General features: G+C 43.8%; 1 long non-coding RNA gene across 1 annotated transcript; it reads right to left on the bottom strand.

The window, feature by feature from the left end:
- Positions 1-593: 593 nt before the first annotated feature.
- LOC138795962 (uncharacterized) lies at positions 594-9,759 on the bottom strand. The gene is made up of 3 exons (XR_011363691.1): positions 9,628-9,759; positions 9,350-9,540; positions 594-4,235 (listed from the first exon to the last, which is right to left on the bottom strand). It is a non-coding gene; the product is annotated as an uncharacterized lncRNA (long non-coding RNA).
- Between the last annotated feature and the right edge of the window lie 1,442 nt (positions 9,760-11,201).

Raw genomic sequence — 11,201 nt, 5'->3', positions numbered from 1 at the left:
ATATTATCCGAACCCAAAAACTCAGTGTTTGATTCCCTGTGGCTGTAGAAGTTTGGAAGCCACCCTAGGGAGTCCTGGAAAACATGGATACAACCTATGGCCTATGGCTGTCTCCATGTTTTCCTGGCAGCCCTAGGGCAGCATCCAAGGAACATCCTGGCAGCCGCGAGGAACAAAGGGCGTTTGGGTTTGAATAACATTGCTGAACCTGAAAAGTTTGACAGGTTTGCTCAACACTACTGAGGAAGGTTTGTACTGCCAAAACGCGTCAGTCCAGGTCAAAAGTTATTTTTAACTACAGTGACGTTTTTCATTTTGTTTCCTGCTCAGTCTCTGAAGGATTGCATACTGTATACTCACTGTCTCAAAAAGAGAAGGTTGCTCACCAGATGGCTCCTAAGAGGAACTCCTGATTCTTGTTGTTCCACAGAACACCAAAGATTAGGCACATCACAGTGGTAGGCACTTTTCATCACCAGTCCTGGCGTGAAGCCCTTTATTATTATTATTATTATTATTATTATTTATTTATTTATTTATTTATTTATTTATTTATTTATAGAGCGCCCTTAATTCCAGAGCGCTATACAGGCGACAGGGGTAACAAACAAGATCATTACAAGATCAAAACACATTACATGAAGGCAGATGGCAGACTGATACATGGGGAAGAGGACCCTACCCGCGAGGGCTTACAATCTATAAGGTAATGGGAGAGAAACAGGAGGTAAAGTGCAGCCATTCAAGTGGGATGCAGAGTTATTGTAGGTTGTAGCCTTGTTTGAAGAGATGGGTTTTTAGGTTACTTTTGAAGGACTTGATGGTGGGTGAGAGCCAGATGTGTCGGGGTAGTGAGTTCAAGAGTATGGGGGAGGCTCGGGCAAAGTCTTGGAGGCAGTTGTGTGAGGTACAAACAAGGGGGGAGCGCAGACGGAGGTCACTGGAGGATCGAAGGTGGCGTGAGGGACGGTAACAGGATATAAGGTCAGAGATGTACGGAGGGGACAGGTTGTGGATTGCCTTGTACGTCATGGTCAATAATTTAAAGTGAATACGTTGGGCAATGGGGAGCCAGTGGAGGGATTGGCAGAGGGGAGAGGCTGAGGCAAAGCGAGGGGAAAGGTTGATTAGTCAAGCGGCATAATTAAGGATAGACTGGAGGGGAGCAAGGGAGTTAGATGGAAGGCCAGAGAGGAGGATGTTAGAGTAGTCCAAGCGGGAAATAATGAGAGCATGCACCAGCAGTTTGGTGGAGTCAGGGGTGAGAAAAGAGCGGATTCTAGAAATGTTTTTGAGGTGAAAGCTGCAGGAGGTGGTCAGGGCCTGAATATGCGGTTTAAAAGACAGGGCAGAGTCAAAGGTGACCCCAAGGCAGTAGACTTAGGGGACAGGGGACAGAGTGCAGCCATTGATAGTGATTGTCAGATTAGACGGCAGGGTACAGCGGGATGGGGATCCAATCGAATTGGTTTGTGCACCACGTTGTAAGCCCATATCCCCTGGGAAGGAAGAACCTATACAACGCATCCTGTGCTAAGTATTAGAACTTTCTTATTTTATCCTTTTTGTTTTCATTGTTTGCAGTGTCTGTATATCTTTTGTTAACCTTCTTTTTGTAACCAAGTACTGTCCATTTTAATTCATTAAACCTAAAAGTTTGATGGTTTGTCTTGTAGCCTAAAACGAACCTAGGTAGCTCCGTCAAGAGTGCATGTGTATGACCAGTTGGCTTACTCTACCGTGTGGGTGTGTCTGCTTGCAAGTGGAACACTATTGGGGTTCCCTGTCTCCCCAATAACGTAATAGATAGGGTGGTGGCAGCATATTGTGTTGGTGGGTGTGTGGAAGGCTGAGTCAGGGTGATCCTTGTTCTAATCTAAGGCCTGAGTGTAGGGGCGTGAGAGATTGAGAGCGTGAAAGATCGACTCTGAGCAGTTGCACCCGAGTCACGTGATAAAGCGAGCCCTGTGTACGTGACATAAATTGGGTCCTAGAATTTCTCTTAACCCCTGGAACTCTTGTTAAATGATGTTTGAAGGCTGAACATTGCTCTGACGCACATTAGATGTCTTCCAAATCATGTGTTTGGCCAGCTACAATCCGTGACCCCTTCATCCTCTCATCATTTCCCCCTATACCTGATTCTCCCCTTGATAAGACAGGCTCCTCAGTAGACACTACCGCTTTATATTCCCCAGGTAGAATTCCTGACCCTTGTGTTTGTCTCCTGCTTTTACATTAATGTGATTCTGCCTACGAGTCAAGCTCATTACGTCCTGAGATACATTACCTCTATCGGTGCGCACGAGCGGCGGCGTCTAATGTATCCGAGGATCTACGCTCAAAAGCCATCAGAAAGCTTTTACCGATATCACAGAACGAGATGCGGCTGGCGGAGGGACCGGGATTCTGCTGGAATCCTTCATGTTGGATATTGCGGCTCCGTGTGTCGGTGATTAATGGTATGAAACACGAGGGATATCGGATTAGCACAAATTACAAGGAAGAAACCACAATCCTCATATACGTTCATTATAACTGATAATGCGGCTATTATTACATATGGGAGGGCAATTTCCTTTATATAGAAGCCGAGCGCCAGAGGGGAATTACAGGCCCCGCGAGGGCTATCACATTGCAAAGGAAAGAGATTGAAATAAAATGAATATCTAGTAAAAATACTGACCTATACATATATACATACATATATATATATACATTACATTCAGGGGTTTGATTGCTTTCTGATGGGATAATCTTATAGGATTTCCTTTCCCTAAAAGATGCAGACACAGAATTTATGGTGATTTGTGGAATTTTTTTGTGTATAATTTATAACATATAGACTGGGCGGTTATATATCGTTTACATTCCCGAAATACCCTGAAGATAATAAAATTACAACCATGTGACCCAGAATAGACACAGACCTAGGCCTGACATAGGAGCTTTTCAGGGCTCAGATTAGGCCTGCATTTATTTACCTCTTCAGGCTCAATTGAGGGCAACAACTGATGATCTTTTCTCCATTTTTTAAAATGACCAGGGCAAGCGGCCTGCTGGGTGTAATGGAGCCTAAATTTTCATTGTTAAGTTTCAGTTTATACCAACCATTGGCTTCCTTAAGGCAAAGGTAACATACCATCATTTTTTACATATTCCTTTCCCAGTAGGCCACACCCCTTCCTTCCCATGTCACATCTCTTTCCTGATAGGCCAAACTAATTTCCTCCATGTCACATCTCTTTCCTGATAGGCCAAACTAATTTCCTCCATGTCACATCTCTTTCCCAATAGGCCATACTCATTTCCTCCATGTCACACCCCTTTCCTGGTAGGGCACACCCCTTTCCTCCATGTCACATCTCTTTCCCAATAGGCCATACTCATTTCCTCCACGTCACACCCCTTTCCTGGGTGGACACACCCCTTTCCTCCAATGTCACATCTCTATCCCAATAGGCCACACCCCTTTTCTCAAGTGTCACAGCTCTATCTAGATAGACCACACCCCTTTCTTCCTATTTTACATGGATTTTACGATGGGCCACACCACTGTCTGGTAGGCCACACGCTGGGGCACCTATGCTATGAAGCCACATGGAGTCATGGCCTCAGGTGGTGTCCCCTGCCGTTGGAAGAGCGCTCATCGAACCTGTACCTGGCTCTTTAACTGTGAGCAATTGTAAGAAACACTCACAGTTACATAATGCAGCACTGACATATGTCGGAAGTGTGCAGAGCTGCAAGGCAGTTGAGTTTTTTAATTATACGCGGGCCTATCTACATGGAGGGCTACCCACAGGGGGACTATTTACATTGGGGAAATTATCTACTTTAAAGGGCTACCACAGGGACTACTTACGGGGGCGGTATGTTAAAGGGAATGCTTTACCTAGATTTTCTTTTACCGATTAGAGTCAGATACTAATACTTTTTTCCTAATCTGTTTCTATTTCCTGAAAATAATTCCACTTTTTGGAAATGGGGGATGGGGGCTGCCATCTTGCCTGAGCTGTTTTTAACAGCATTTAGTTACATGCTTTATGGCAAGCATCATAGACATAAACGACAATAGAAAGACTCCTTCCACTTCAGATGAATGTGAAGCATATGCATGCACACTGCGGAATATGCGTGGAAAGGCCGCTGCAGATTCCGTCGCTGGCCGCTGCTCGCGGAATCTCCGCCTGTGCCATAGACTCCATTCTAGGCAGAGACAGATTCCGTCCACACTAGAGGGAAAAGAAAAAGAAAGGTGAGCAAATACCAATTATACACTTTTAATGGTTTGAGTTCATATTTATTTATATGTATTTTTTTACATGCAGTACTCCACCTAGCCACCTGGTGTGCTGTCCACAGAAATCACCATCACTCAGGCAGAGGCACAGCGAGACAATGGTAGAAAAATGTGAAGCAATATTGTGAACTTCCTACAGCTCTGAAGTTTCTGATGTGAACAGAGACTTTAACACACGTGATGTCAGAGCATGAGAATAATTTTCCCAGTAATTGACGCCCGCTATGTATGTAATACTAGATAATAAATTATTTATTTGCCTCTCCCCAGTGTTCTTACAATGAGAAGTTTTGCCTCTGTGTATAATGAAAAATATATTTCCCCAAAGATGATCCGAAACTGAAAACAGAACAGTCTGTGTGAGTGTGAGGATCGGCAATGTGCCGCACACTAATATCCTGGAATACATACCGCTATAGACGCTGCAATAAATCCCATAATAACCGCCTGCTTCTTCTCCCCAAAGACAAAATCATCCAATAAATCTCAATAATAACTCTGATGCCCATAGACTGATGGCTGCAGTCTGTATGGATAATATTTAGTGACCCGGATAGCGGTATTATAGTGAGTACAGTGGAGACTTATCAGGTTTTGCTCGTTCTTTTGATAACATTAGAAATAAAACAGTATTGTTAGGACGCTGGCGGGCCACTAGACTGCAGACCCGGGCTTCACCTATAGCAGTCCTAACAATGGCTCCCAGTACTTAGATACCCCCAGGACTTATAATAGTACAGAATATGTTTCAGGGTAGAATGACTTTTTTTGGGTTTGTCCAAACCTGCTAAAACCTGAACATCCCTGGGGCCGCACATCCTAAGCCTTGAATGATAGACCTTTCTTCTGGGTATAGGAAGAGATGTATCAATCATGGCCCAAAGGGACAGTCCGGATCTATTGAGGTTTAGGAAATGATGGGACAGACAGGAGGGATTAAAACCATGAGCACTCAGGTGTCTCCTGCTAATTGCGGTCATGTGGGACTCACCAGGAGGAGTGCAAAACACGGAGAAAAGAGAGAAACAAAATACGGTTCAGGGAAGAAAAAGAGTGCTGCACCTCACACCTATGGCTGATGCTAGTACCTCTCGGCTGCATAAAAAACATCAGAATTCTGTATGTGAATTGATCAAGCCACACTGCCCCATGTACCTCGTGCAGGTATCTGATACACATGGGTCCCTACACTAAGTCCACACTGTGCCGGTCAGTGACCACCACCCCCGCAGGCGTGCACAGTCAGGGAAGGGAGGCCATAGTAGTTATATTCTTGTATATAGGAGCAGTATTATTGTAGTTATATTCTTGTACATGGGGTCAGTATTATGGTAGTTATATTCTTGTATATAGGAGCAGTATTATAGTAGTTATGCGGTTCAGGGAAGAAAAAGAGTGCTGCACCTCACACCTATGGCTGATACTAATGCCCCTAGGCTAAATAAAAAACACATCAGAATTTTGTGTATGAATTGATCAAGCCATACTGCCCCATGTACCTCGTGCCGGTATCTGATACACATGGGTCCCTACACTAAGTCCACACCGTGCCAGTCAGTGGCCACCAACCCTGCGGTGTGGAGTTAGCGTAGGGACCAGTGTGGACCAGAGGACCTGTGCGGTGGTACACGGGGCAATATGGCTTGATCAATTCATATACAGACACTCTGGTGTTGATTTTTAATATAGGCCTAGCGGCATTAGTATCAGCCATAGATGGGATGTGCAGCCGTTCCATTCTCTCCAGTTCGTGTATTATAGTAGTTATATTCTTGTATGTAGGAGGCAGTATTATAGTAGTTATATTCTTGTATATAGGAGCAGTATTATAGTAGTTATATTCTTGTATATAGGGGCAGTATTATAGTAGTTATATTCTTGTTTATAGGAGCAGTATTATAGTAGTTATATTCTTGTATATAGGAGCAGTATTATAGTAGTTATATTCTTGTTTATAGGAGCAGTATTATAGTAGTTATATTCTTGTATATAGGAGCAGTATTATAGTAGTTATATTCTTGTATATAGGAGCAGTATTATAGTAGTTATATTCTTGTTTATAGGAGCAGTATTATAGTAGTTATATTCTTGTATATAGGAGGCAGTATTATAGTAGTTATATTCTTGTATATAGCAGCAGTATTATAGTAGTTATATTCTTGTATATAGGGGCAGTATTATAGTAGTTATATTCTTGTATATAGGAGCAGTATTATAGTAGTTATACAGTATTATTGTAGTATTCCTGTATTCAGGAGTCAGTAAGAGGCAGTTTAATAGTAATCATTTCTTTTTTAGTTCTGTATAGTATATGAATTGTAATTCTTCTCAATACTAATAGACAACCCTCATTAGTTAAATAAGAAGCGGCTGGCAGCTGTTTTTAATTATGATTTATTATTCTCCGGGATGAATTCTACACAATTGTTGCTTTTCTATGTAATCTGAACCACTGCATATTCAGAAAGGAACAATGAACATTTTTAAAAACTCAGTGTTGTAGAGACATAAGGAAAGTTTGGAGAGTTGCCTGTGCGTTGCAGCCATGTTTTGTCCCATCCAGATCCATAAATAAGGGTTCTGTGACAATAATAAATTGTGGGTGTGCTCCATGAGTCGGTATCTCGGATGAAGTCGCATTACAATTGAGTTTTCTGTCAGAGATATAAACGGGCAGGATAGACATACAGAGGTATAATTTACTCCCTTGATGCCATAAAGAAAAGTTTACCGACTTGGCAGAGCGAGGATCCACTGGCTAATCACTCTGTCAATCAGAGTATCACATATAACTAAGTGCTCATTAGTGGCATTTACAGTTAAAGGGGTTAGATGAATCTAACCTGCTGATAGTGTCCTATAACACTCGGGAAGCTGAGGAGGAGGGTAGGTGTCTAACCTTCCGCCTCAGCACTGGTCCCACGCTGTTAGTTGTCCTAATCTTTGGCTGGGAGCACTGTTAGGAGCGGTGGCAGAGAAAGTGTCATCCTAATACCTAATTTATGCTGAGACTCCCTGGTTAGCGTCTTCTGGAGCCTCTGGAATGCTGATATAACAACATATATTCTGACTATACAGTTTATGCATGCTGTATGCACACATTATTATATACTCAGTCACATGTATGCACATTATCATACACTCAGTCACATGTATGTACATTACATATACAGTATACAATATATGCAGACAGTACTACTAAGAAGCTGCACAAGAAGAGAGAAGAAGGTAGAAAAGACCAGCCGACATTCCTCATATTCCTCACCAGTGTCATAATATATGCTGCAGGAAAAAGATCAGAGCGGCACTCCGTGTATGCAGGTGGTGCACGAGGAAAGTAGCGTACAGCAAATTAGATGAAAATCCCAGCACTCACCACTTTCATCATCATGTAATTTTATTCGGTTCCATAAACCATAAAAGTGTGAACAGCAGAACACGTTTCGGCCATTTGTCTTCGTCAACTGCCTCATTTTGACGAAGGCAAATGGCAGACTGATTTTATAATATATACTGCAGGCCCAGAGTTTACCTTGTCTAATTTCCTGTATTCTGGAGTAAGGAGTTCTCTACAATTAGGGGGCGGGGCTTAGAGAGGCAGTGACGGGGCTCATGCATCTGCTGCCCTGACAGTGACAGGATGCAAGTAGGCAAGTGTGTACCATATAAACAGGGTGGCTGGGGGTATTTTTCAGTGTGGACTAATTTTAGGCCCATAGCACAGCACAGGAAGTTAGGGGTTCATCAGGGAACAGCAGCTTAGCCTGTCCCAGAAGGCACTGTGATGGGGGAGGAGCCAGGCTGCAGCTTAGCCTGTCCCAGAAGGCACTGTGATGGGGGAGGAGCCAGGCTGCAGCTTATCCTGTCCCAGAAGGCACTGTGATGGGGGAGGAGCCAGGCTGCAGCTTAGCCTGTCCCAGAAGGCACTGTGATGGGGGAGGAGCCAGGCAGCAGCTTAGCCTGTCCCAGAAGGCACTGTGATGGCGTAGGAGCCAGGAAGCAGCTTAGCCTGTCCCAGAAGGCACTGTGATGGGGGAGGAGCCAGGAAGAACCTTAGCCTGTCCCAGAAGGCACTGTGATGGGGGAGGAGCCAGGAAGCACCTTAGCCTGTCCCAGAAGGCACTTTGATGGGAGAAGAGCCAGGCAGCAGCTTAACCTGTCCCAGAAGGCACTGTGCTGCAGGGGGAGGAGCCAGGCAACAGCTTAGCCTGTCCCAGAAGGCACTGTGCTGCAGGGGGAGGAGCCAGGCAACAGCTTAGCCTGTCCCAGAAGGCACTGTGCTGCAGGGGGAGGATTCAGGCAGCAGCTTAGCTTATTCCAAGTACAGACTGTGATGGGGGAGGAGGCAGGCAGCAGTTTAGCAGATTACATAGAGCAGCCAGAGTTGTGCAATTACTGCCCCCTCCGGGACCCCAGAATCCTCATGGATTCCTCATTCCGCCTTATGGGAGAAGTGGCCCTGACAGCAGGTGGCACCGCCTGAGGCAGCCACTTCAACTGGCCTCATGTCAGAAGCACCCCTGACTACACCTACATTTTGCCTCCTCCTCATTTGCTGTGCTGGTGACATTCTATTGTTGGCTGTTATCAGCCATTCCAGACTGACTGCTGTGTTCTTCAGTGGAAACATGGAAAGGTTCAGTCTGGTCTATTGATCCTTTAAATGGTAGAAACACAATCCTGTAGCCAACTTTAAGGAACAGCATCGCTGTGCAGTTATTTCTGGATCTGTGACAAGAACAGTGCAGGTGCTGAACAATGCAGATCCAGAGATCGCTCCTGTTCAGTCGTCTGTATGAAGAGACTAAGCTGAGTCAGCTGTCACTACAGAGATATGATGCTGCGCTATGTAAGAATAGAAGATTCTGTGCCCACTGACTGATATACAAAATGGCATTGACCTATACAGTAACAGTTACCACCAATGTATTTATAATATATACAAAATGGAGTTAAATCCTGTATTATACTCCAGAGCTGCACTCACTATTCTGCTGGTTGGGTTACAGATGTCTACTTATAGTCACATAGCTTTGAGAGTCTTACCAGTTATTGTTAGTTCCCGGATTTTCATTAGTGCTCACAGTATCGTCTGCTCCTGGATTTGCTATGTGATAAATCATTGTGACTGTGGATTTCTTTATTACGATACGATTTGCGCAGTCACTTATTATCTTGTCACTGATACGAGGGATCGGTTCCCTGTAAGGACGCTCACCCTGGCTGCGCGCACGTCCCTGGCAATGAAGATAAACAGGAATTGTTATTGTCAGATAAGCCGCCTCTGTAATTAGCGTTGTTAGCAGATTGCTGCGTGCTGTTACCTTATGTCGGTAATGCGATTAGCCGTGAAGAGCGTCCTCGGGAGATTTCCTAAGAAGAATGACAGTAAAGTTTTCTAACTTTGCAATAGTTCCTTATAACACTTATTATGATGGATGACAAACTGGTGGCCTAAGTGGCACAAATATTTTACACTGGGGTAAAATTTGAATTGTAGAGATTTTTTTTCACTAAGTAAATAATATGAAAAACATTTTAAGGGTACACCAAAGGAAAAAAAAAAATTCAAATCAACTGGTGTCATAAAGTTATACAGATTTGTACTTGTATTTAAAAATCTCTGTCTTCCGGTACTTATCAGCTGCTGTATGTCCAGCAGGAACTGGTGCATTCTTCCCAGTCTGGCACAGTGCTCTCTGCTGCCACCTCTGTCCATGTCAGGAACTGTCCAGAGCAGGAGAAGTTTCCTATGGGGATTTGCTACTGCTCTGGTCAGTTCCTGACATGGACAGAGGTGGCAGCAGAGAGCATTGTCAGACTGAAGAGAATCCACCACTTCCTGCAAGACATAGATTAATACTGAAATAGTTAAGATTTTTTAATGGAAAGTGCAAGGCATGCAGAATTAGCTAGATTATATGTGTGAAGCCTCATTAGCACAGCCCACTTCTTAGATAAGGGCAGGACTTGGTTTAGTTGAGTCCTAGCCACGTCCTAGTCTAGAGCACATGTAGTTATTGGGGGAGATTTATCAAACATGGTGTAAAGTGAAACTGGCTCAGTTGCCCCTAGCAACCAATCAGATTCCACCTTTCATTTTCCAAAGAGTCTGTGAGTAATGAAAGGTGGAATCTGATTGGTTGCTAGGGGCAACTGAGCCAGTTTCACTTTACACCATGTTTGATAAATCTCCCCCATAGTGTACTGCCTCCAAGAGAGAATCATTACCGAGAAAGAAAGAGGATAACATTCACAAAGTTCTCTGCTTGTTTTCCCCTTATACCTGCACAGTTTTAAATTCAGGTTTCATGGCGGTCATATTATACAGACCTGCATCCTCTGATAGGAAACTGCAGCTCAACCTTCCTGAGCACTACTTTAACCCTGCAAAGTTCGCGAAAATGAATTAACATCCATTTAACATTTCAGCACTGTCCAAGTCTAGAGCAGACGTTTGTCTTTTTAATATCCTCCATACAGACCCCTGCCTGCACTACGGATATAAAGGGGATCTCCGCACACGCACCATTACACGACCCTTCTGAGAAAAAAAACTCCTTGCAATAGCTTGTAAAGGATTTATCTAGGAAAGATCATAGAGGATGTGGAGCTTACTGTATATACTGTATCTATAGCGTATGTGAAGCTTACTCTATATCACGGATGGGGAACCTTTGGTCCTCCAGCCTTTGGCTGTCCAGGCATGATGGGAATTGTAGTTTTGCAACAGCTGAAGGGCCGAAGGTTCCCCATTCCTGCTCTACATAGTGTATCTATAGCGTATGTGAAGCTTACTCTATATACTGTATCTATAGCATATGTAAAGCTTACTGTCTATACTGTATCTGTAGCGTACAGTATATGAAGCTTACTATATATACTATAGCTGTAGCAG

Source organism: Dendropsophus ebraccatus, chromosome 6 (assembly GCF_027789765.1).
Source record: "Dendropsophus ebraccatus isolate aDenEbr1 chromosome 6, aDenEbr1.pat, whole genome shotgun sequence".
NCBI lineage: Eukaryota > Metazoa > Chordata > Amphibia > Anura > Hylidae > Dendropsophus > Dendropsophus ebraccatus.
Note: the sequence above shows the minus strand (reverse complement) of the source record. Positions and strands in the feature narration are given on the sequence as shown.